Source organism: Sturnira hondurensis, unplaced genomic scaffold (assembly GCF_014824575.4).
Source record: "Sturnira hondurensis isolate 20B ecotype Veracruz unplaced genomic scaffold, ASM1482457v3 Scaffold0016462, whole genome shotgun sequence".
NCBI classification, from domain to species: domain Eukaryota; kingdom Metazoa; phylum Chordata; class Mammalia; order Chiroptera; family Phyllostomidae; genus Sturnira; species Sturnira hondurensis.
The window spans coordinates 12965655-12975755 of record NW_028089093.1 but is presented as its reverse complement, the minus strand read 5'-3'; positions in this window follow the sequence as shown (position 1 = coordinate 12975755).

The following is a 10101-nucleotide window of genomic DNA, read 5'->3' as shown; positions in this document are numbered from 1 at the left end:
ACTATTTTTGCCCTGCCCCCTGTCTATTTTCTACCTACTGTCTATGCTACTTATTCTCTGTACCTTCTTCTCCTCCCACTCCCCTGTTGCTAACCCTCCATGTGATCTCCATTTCTATGGTTCCACTCCTGATCTAGCTGTCCCCTTAGACTGCTTTTAAGTGTGATTGTTAATAACTGTGAGTTTGCTTTCCTTTCACTGTTCATATTTTTTATCTTCTTTTTCTTAGATAAGTCCCTTTAACATTTCATATAATAAGGGTTTGGTGATGATGAACTCCTTGAATCTGACCTTATCTGAGAAGCACTTTATCTGCCCTTCCATTCTAAATGAAAGCTTTGCTGGATAGAACAACCTTGGATGCAGGTCTTTGGATTTCATGACTTGGAATACTTCTTTCCAGCCCCTTCTTGCCTGTAAGGTCTCTTTTGAGAAATCAGCTGACAGTCTGATGGGAACTCCTTTGTAGGTGACTGTCCCCTTATCTCTTGCTGCTTCTAGGATTCTCTCCTTCATTTTCATCTTGGCTAATGTAATTGTGATGTGCCTTGGTGTGTTCCTTCTTAGGTCCAACTTCTTTTGGATTCTCTGAGCTTCCTGGATTTCCTGGAAGTCTGTTTCCTTTGCCAGACTGGGGAAGTTCTCCTTTATTATTTGTTCAAATAAGTTTTCCACTTGCTCTTCCTCTTTCCCTTCTGGTACCCCTATAATTCAGATGTTGGAATGTTTAAAGATGTCCTGGAGGTTCCTAAGCCTCTCCTCATTTTTTTGAATTCTTCTTTCTTCATTCTTTTCTGTTTGGTTGTTTCTTTCTTCCTTCTGGTCCACTTGATTAATTTGAGTCCCAGTTTCCTTTCCATCACTATTGGTTTCCTGTGCATTTCCCTTCATTTCAATTAGTTTAGCCTTCATTTGTTCCTCTAATTTGTGACTAAAATCAACCAGTTCTGTGAACATCCTGATCACCAGTGTTTTGAACTGTGCATCTGATAGGTTGGCTATTTCTTGGTCACTTAGAGTTATTGGCTCTGGGGCTTTGAGTTCTTCTTGAGCCATGATGTTTTGGTCTGTTTGTGCCTGTTACATGTGAGGGGCAGGGCCCTAGGTGTTCACCAGGCTGGAGCAACCCAGTCACTGGGTTGTGGTGCTGAGTGTTTGTTCTGCTCTCTCTCAGATTTCGGTCCCCTCTGCTCCTTTCTGCAAGCAAACCCGGCACCCCTGGTGCTGGCTCCTGGGTGTGTGGGCCTGTGCACCCTCCAGGACCCTGTGGGTCTCTCCAACAAACTGTCTGTGAGCCTGGGAGCCTCTCCCAGCACCTCGATCCCGAAAGGCTTTCCAATTGGTGCTTTCAGGCTTTAATTCCCAGCGAAGGGGCCCTAGCCTGCATGGTCTATCTCACTGCTCACTACTTCGCTTGGTTTATCTGAGTGTGAATGTGTGACAGCGGTCAGCCAACCTCCTTGCGCCCTCACTGGGTCTGCCCATTGCCATCCCACACCTGGGATCTGCCAACTGTCACCTGTGCTCCTGGCTGATCTTTCCTGCCTGACCCCGGCTCTGCCAGCTGCTGACTCTGCCTCTCTTACTGGTCTGGCTGAATGGTTTGTTGTTTTCGGACTTCCATACAGTTCAATTTTCTGTGTTTTGGCTGTGTTTTTGTTACTAAAACCTTGTTGTCTTTAAACTTGGTTGTGCAAGGAGGCATAGTGTTTCCACCTATGCCTCCATCTTGGCTGGAAGTTAGTTTATTTTTTTAGATTCAATTGTTGATATGTATTTGTTGACATTTTATTGTTCATAGTTTTGATCTTCATTTTCTTAAATAAGTCCCATAAAATTTCATATAATAATGGTTTGGTGATGATGAACTCTTAGTTTTTTCTTCTCTGGACAACTCTTACCTGCCTTTAGATTGTAAGTGATATCTTTGTTGGGTAGAGCAGTCTTGTCTGTAGGTCCCCACTTTTCATGACTTTGAATATTTCTTGTCAATCCCTTCTAACCTGCAAAGTTTCTTTTGAGTAACCATCTGACAGTATTATTGGAATTCCCCTGTAGTTATCTAACTTCTTTTCTCTTGCTGATTTTAAGATTCTCTCTTTATCTTTCAACTTTAGCACTTTTATTATGATGTGTATTTGTGTGGACCTTTTTGTGTCCATCTTGTTTTGGACTCTCTGTGCTTCCTGGACTTGCATATCTATTTCCTTCACCAAATTAGGGAAGTTAGTTACGTTTCCAATTTCTTGCTTTTCTCTTCTACTTCTGGCAGCTCTATGATATAAATGTTGGAATGTCTGAAGTTGTCCAAAAGCTCCTTACACTATCCTCATTTTTTTTGCATTCTTTTTTCTTCTTGTTCTTTTTTTCTTCCTTATGTTTCAAATCACTGATTTGATTTGCAGGTTCATCCACTCTACTGTTGATTCCCTATAAACTTTAAAAAAAATTTCAATTAGTGTATCCTTCATTTGTGACTGGATTTTTTTATGCTATTGAGGTCCTCACTAAATTAGCATTATCCTTGAGCATCCTTATTGCCAGCGATTTGAATTTTGCATCTGATAGGTTGCTTGTCTTCATTTCATTTAGTTTATTTTCTGGAGTCCTGATCTGTTCTTTCATTTGGGCCATGTTTCTTTGTCTTCATTTTGACAGCTTCCCTGTGTTTTTCCTTTGTATTACGTAGAGGTGCTATGACTTCCTGTCGTGGTAGCATGGCCTAATGTGATAGGTGTCCTGTAGGGTCCATTGGCACAGCCTTTCCTATCACCCAAGCTGGATTCAAGATACGCTTTCTGTGTGAGCTGAGTACATCCTTCTTGTGTACTTGAGCCTTGATTGCTGTTAGCGGGTCAATGGGAGGGAGTTAACCAGGCCAGTCAACTGGAAGGACTGACTGTGACCAATGACCATCAACCTCTGCCTTTTATGGAGGATCAGCTGTGCAGCATGGTGATGCTCCAATGTGGTCTGTAGCTGTCCACTTGGTGCACAGGCTCTAGGGTTTCCTGGTGGTGCTGGATAAGGTCAGCCTCCACCTGTGTTCTGCCACCCTGCAGGAGCTATAAAGCAATTTGAGATGGCTGCTACTAGTGCTGGGTTTCGAGGTTCTTATGTGAAGCCAAGCTGTGAACCTAGGCTGGATGCTGCTAGTGCCAGGCCTGGGGCCACTTAGTAAGACGTATAGGTGCTAGGAGCTCACTGAGGCCAGCTACTGCTTGTTTCAGAGGATTTAGGAAGATGTAAAGCATGGGCAAAGGCAAGCCATTCATATGGAAAAGCTAATGCTAACTTCTTCGGTGGGCCTGTCATTTGGATGGGGACTAGCCCCAAGGAATCACCAGGGTGGGGCAAGTGTGAGGCCAGGTTGATGGAGTTTCAGATATGGTATCACCTATGGGCTCTGTGGCTCTGCTGGGGGAAGGTTCAAAAAAACAACAATGGTCTCTGCTCATTCTTCTGTCTGGGAGGAAGCTGTCCCCATTCGTGCTCTTGCTCTTATGCCAGACAATTCATTCCCTCCTCATAAGTCACTGGTGCCTTTCAAGCTGCTACCCTAGTACTGGAGCTCAGAAGGAGTGAGTCTGAGTAAGTCTGTGTGCAGGGTGTTTAAGAGGAACTGCTTGGAAATACAGCAGCTTCTTCCACTGACTCAATATCTGCTGGGTTTTTATAGCCAGAAGTTGTGGGGACTTATTTTCCTGGTATTAGAACCCCCAGCGGGGGGTACTGGTGTTGGACTGGGTTCCCTTGCTCCTAAGATATCCCTCCTGAATTTTTATCCACCACACATGGATGTGGGATGAGCCCATTCCCGGTCTATCTGCAACTCTGTGTCTCTGCTCCTCTTACTAGTCTGGATGGATGTGCTTTCTTTAATTCTATAGTTGTAGGACTTCCATTCAGCTCAGTTTCTGATGGTGTTGAGTGATTGTTGTTCTACAGTTTAGCTATGATTTTGATGTGGTTGTGTTTACTTATACCTTCATATTATACTTCTGTTATTGATGGTTGATATTATTATAGATGAAAGATTACAGGTTGAGTAAAAGTTTAAAACAAAGCCCACAAATATATATAAACAATGGTGACTTTTAAATAATTGTCTCTGCTTTACAGAATTAAATAATATGAAAATGTAATCTGCCACTTAAAGACTTAAATAATTAATATAGTTCATTTATTAATTGAGTGGTCACCATATGCTAGATAATATTCTAGATGTCTTAGGGATACAGATATGACTCAGTCATGAACTCTCATTGTGTGAAGTTATAGTCTTAGAAGAAAGCTTATAAATGCACAATAAATAACTAGTATGTATGTTAGCTAACATAGCTAGTTTTCAGAGCAGTACTAGCCAAACAAAAATTTAAAAAAGGAAAAAATTTTAACAGGGAAAAAATTAGGGGGTGGAGCTTAATTCATATTTTCCAAAATTATCTTATATTTTTAGCCTTTGTCAAAATCTACTAATGAATTGACCTCATATTAAGACAAAATATGCTAAATAAATGACTGATAAATTCAAGTAATGCAAACTTTTAAAGAATGATCCTGAGGCATGAACACAAAGTTTTCTCTTCTTTTGCCTGAGTTAGAGGATCTTTACGGAGGATTAATGCAAAACATTCAATACCTGTGATCCAAATTTGCCTAGAGAAGTGTTACTTCTTCAGAAAGGCCTTTCCTGACCACACTGACTGAAATAGCACCCCATGTTATTCTCTGTTAACACCCTAAGTTCTTCTCACTTTTCCTTAGCATACAGGCATATTTAAAAAACAGTTATTTGTTTACTTACTGTCTCCCTCAAGAGAATCTAAGCTCTTTGAGGGTAGAGGACTTTGTCTTGCTTGTTATTGTCTCACCACTTTCTGGTGTATGGTAAGCATCAATTATTAAATTACTGAATAATTTGCTAACTTACCATAAAATGAGCATAAATTCCAGGATTTCAAAGCAACAAGCACTATACATATCTAGAGATACCCTTTAACTCTGCCTAGCTTATATCTCTGCTTGGCTAAGAGGTATACCAAATTTAATATCTCAAGAACAGAAGGTTTATTTTTTTATCCTGAAAAAGAGGTTTTTGTTGCCTTTCATCCACAGTTGGTATATTATCTCTTGGTCCTGGGATTCCTGGGTGGGACTGTTCCCAAAGAGGACTTCTGGTAGGGTCCCTGTCCAGTACTTGGCAAGAGAAGGGGGGACAAGTATGGAAGGGGGTGTCTGATTGCCTCAACCACTCAGAATTTCATTGTCCTGCCTGGGCCTCAGTTTCCTCGCTGGGCTCCTGGGTTGGGGTGGGGGTGGGGTCCTGGGAAAATCCAGGACTTCAGTATGCCTAAAATATCTGGGGACTGTTGTCTGGCTCTCTCCCAGGGGACTTTCTTCAAGTATACCCATCCCCATTTTCCAAAAATGACAACAACAACAACAAAACTACATTTGTTTTGCTAAAACTGCCTGAAACTTCTGTGGGTACAAAAACCGCAACCTGATTAGCAAAGTGAAGGTAAAGAGGGCAGAAACAACCAGCCATTTGGGGCCAGTTTCCCTCCCTGCACAGAATTTCTTCTTTTCCTTACAGCTTGGCCCAAAGCCTGCTGGGAAATGTCCTACCTGGATGTGCCCTGGCAGAGACCCCCACCCTACATACATCTGGATCTGTCTCACGGACCCTCTGCTGGAAGCACTTGAACACATAGAAAAACAAGATGAAAACACAGAAACACCCAAAATCCCAGTTGGGGCAATATTGTGGGGAGATACCCCACAAAAGGGGTGTCATTAGCCTGCCTCCTTCTGGTAGTAGCTGAGGAAGGGTACTCCAGGGACTTCTCTGGACTTGGGCTATCTCAGAAGTTTTAATATGCCACTCTGGGCTATTTTTTCCTAGTGTTCTTCATTTGGGTTAATGTTATAACTATCACCCTAGTTTTTCAAGCTCCAAAACATTCTTGCTTCTTGTTATTTTATCCTTCATCTGCCCAGCCCTATCACATATCTATCCACTTTTGTCCATGTTCAATGCTCTAACCTCAAACCAGCTTCATTTCTTCATTTATTATTTTGCCTTACCCCCATCCTTTCCTTCCTCTGATCCTTTTACCACACCAACCAAATATATCTTTCAAAGACTTAGATCAGGATGGTCCTTTAAAATATAACAAGGGTTTCCCTTTGCACTAAGAATGCAACCCAAACATATAAACAAACAAAAAAAATTCATGATCTACTCCTACTGACTTCTTTGAACTCTTCTTGTCTTAGACCTCTGTCTCCTTGTGCCCTAAAATCCAACAACACTGATTTTTTTCTGTATTTGTTCAACCACAAGCTTAGTCTTACTTCAGGACTGTTCCCCTGGTTTCAAGTCTGTTGTTCCTCATCTTCACTATTTTTCAACACTAAAGTCTCAGCTAAAATATCTCTCTTCAAAGGTCTTCCCCACCACCATATATAATGTTGTTATAAACTACGACTAGTCCTGCTTATTCTCTTCTGATTCCTTATAACCATCTGGAATTACCTTATATGTTTGTTTATTTGTTTACATTCAAGTGTAAACTCCACAAGAACAAGGACTTATCTGTCTTACAAATGTTCTATGTTTGACAAACAGTAGATACTCACTAAAAATTTATTGAATTGACTATTAAAATAATCAATTAATTATCAATGAAATGGTCAGAAATCACTACCTTTTATACATATTTTAAACTTATTTAATGTTTAGGAATCTTCAAACATTATTCTAATTTAGTTTTATTAATATTTACCATGTACTTCCTACATGAAAGAGACATGGTCTGAATATACAAAGATGAATCGAACATGGATTGTTTCTTAGAGGCTTGTTGGTTAGCTGGAGAAATATCGAAATAACTAATTGTAAAACTTAATGATAATGGCAACAATAGAAGTGCTCAGAGGATAGAAAAGTGGTAGAGAAGACAGAGTGAGCACTATCTGGGATGTGGGAGAGTAAGAAAAAATATCTCAACTTGGAGTTATAAATACAAAATCTAAGAATCCACAGATGTGTAGGTAAACCCAGAGGTGGTTCTGGCAGAGCAAATGGCATGAAGAAGTAAAACATATTCAAGCTGCAGAAACAACAGAAGTTCCTTTTGGACTTGGAATGTAAACTACAGGAAGTAGGAAAATAACTGATTAGAATGGAAAGCAGGTATAGACCCCTGAGAAATCATGTATTACATACTCAGGAATTTAAATGCCATTGTGCAAGAAACAAACAAGTGATTTACTTAAAATATTCTCAAATGACTAGTCCTATCGATCATGAAATCTAAAAGAAACTTTCTAAAGGCTGAATTTCTGATACTTAAGATGAATGTATTACTCTACAATGACTCAGAGATGAGTTATGGTAGTGGTGTGTAGACGTGGTACTCTTATTCTTTCTTTAACCTTTGTCTATGGCAAGGCGTATAATTCTCCTTAAGTAAATTCTTTTGTTATGAAAATACAATATTTTATATTGACTTATACTTGAACTATAAGAAACCATGTGGATTATTCTATTTTATTCATGTTTAGTGTCTGACTTATAGTAGATAACAAACAAATAGTTGACTAAATCATGATAATAATAACATTTATTTGCTTACTATGGTTTATAAACTGTAAAAGATCCACTAACATTTCAGGTGAGATGGTAATATTAATTCAAGTGCTAGCTGAATATAGTAACTAACATTGCTTAATTGTTCTCTATTTGACATTTTATAGATGATAAAGTAGAGGCTTAGAGAATTAAGTAACTTGCCCAAGACAGCATAGGTGGTAATGGACAGAACAAAAAAATCAAATAGAAAGTTCAAGAACCCTTGTACTTTCACTACTACTGTAATGTAATGTCTCTCTTTTTCTGAAGAAAAGTGTAAAATCCTGATTAGGTATAACAGATACACTTCACTAAAAGGATTTTAGATGATAGCATGATTGGTATTAAAGGGGAATACACAGTTTCACATCTGACTTTCTCTAAGGGTTTTTGCTACATCCAGCAGTTATCATGTAGCTAACTGTGTTGTGTTAAGAAAGGAACTATTTCTATCCTTTCAGTGATACACATTTTCAATTACAAATTCACCTTTCAGCATGACCTAGATGTTCTCATTCTTATTTCCTCATAATTTTGAGGGTTTTTTTCTGGATAATTACGTAATATCATCAGACTCACTCTCCACTCTTCTCAAGAACTAGGTACTACAAATTATATCCCAAAAGCTGTGCTTTCTTTGAGTGACTCTATACCTCTCTCTTACCTGAAGAAAGCCAGTCTGTGTTGTCATCTGTCATATCCCTGAAATACAACCTAGGGCATTGACTTCATGTAATATTTTTAATTGCTCATTACCAAACAATGAAGATTTCAAGACAACAGAAACAGAACTAAAATTCAAGACAATAGAAACAAATATACAGGATAAGTTGAACTTTAATTAATTTTTATTAAGTGAGATATTTTTTAGAGAAAAATATCCATGCTGCTTTATTTTTAAACACAGGATGAACATGGGTAGAAATCTTTTTTAAATTGTCTCTTAGAACACAGCAATGCTCTTGCTTAATATAAAATTTAAAAATTGTAGTTTAATGTTTACTACATCACCTTGCTTATGGTTACTGCTAAGTGCTCAAACAAAATAGCTTTATAATCTATTATTTTGTTTTGCAAAAGGCCAAAAAAGGCAACACTAGGAGTTATCATAATAAGGTAGTATGGTTAGAATTTTCTTGCTTCCTTCACTTTTCTTATCATTAATCTATTTAACAAACAAATCTTAAACAACCCCAAAGACCAAGATCTGTGGTTGGGGCTAAAGGTTTTAACACTAGGGCAGTATAAAGTATGTCACCTGTGCCCTTCCTTTTTCCCAGGGATGCTGGGAGAAGTACAGTGTTCTTTGGGAATCCAGAGGAAGAATAATACTTTCTGACTATGACATACGTAACATACGTGTAGTTATTAAACATAGAAGAGAAACAAACAGGATAAAGCTATCACTTATTTTGGAAAAGATGACCTTCTCAATGCAATTGCAACTTCTTTTATATTCTTCTGTGGTTATCACCAAGTTTTGCTTCTATATTCCTTTCCTCTTCTACATTGTATTAACCTATGTGTGTATTTAACCTACGTATGTTTGTAAATTTTAACTGTTTATTTTTTGCTAATTTTTGAGCTTTCTAAAAATTCTGTTAGATGGTAGGAGGTCTTCTAATTTTTTTCCATACACTGCCTGAGATTTACCTAGGTTGATTGCTGTAGTTAGAGTCTATTCTTTTGCTTGTTTCCAGTCCTTTGCTTTTGCAAATGATGCAGCTATAAACATTCTAGTGCATGCCTACTGGTGCAGATGTACAAATTTCTCCATGGCCTGTTACCTGTGTATTTCACATGAAAATAAGAAAATGTATGACAGCTGGGGTGGGAGAGGTTAGGGAGTGGAGAGATTGAGCAAAAAGGCAAAAAGGACTCAAACATGGACAATGGGGTTGTGAATGCTGGGGAGAGGGAGTGTAAAGGGACTAAATGGTAGTAAAAAAATATAATAAAGATGAAATGAAATAAATAAAAAAGAAAATGTTATACAAATTGTGTGTGCCAATTTACAGTCTCACTAGAAATGTATAAATTCCAAATCTCTGCATCTTTACAAGTATTCTATTCAATATATTGCCATACTTTATGTAAGGTTACGACAAAATGGAAAATGCAACAAGGTGTAAAGCAGGATGTTATTGCTTAAGGCTGTACTCCCCGCACCCAGAATGTTCCAGGAAGATAGGGTAAGTGGTTAGCCAAGTAAATAGCCAAATAAGGTAAATATGTGGAGCAAGGCAGACCGCCAGAATCTGCCCGCCAACGAGTAACCCCGCCAATCAAAAGAAAAAGCTGTGTTCAATTGCACCAATTGCTAACAGCCACATCTGCTTCTGGATACTGCTTGCTTGCTGCGCTCTATAAAACCCCTGTAGTCTGTAAGCCAGGCGCGACTTCCATATTGCAGCTCTGAGGAGCTACGTGACTCCGGTCACAGTTGGGGAAGTTCGCCCCTG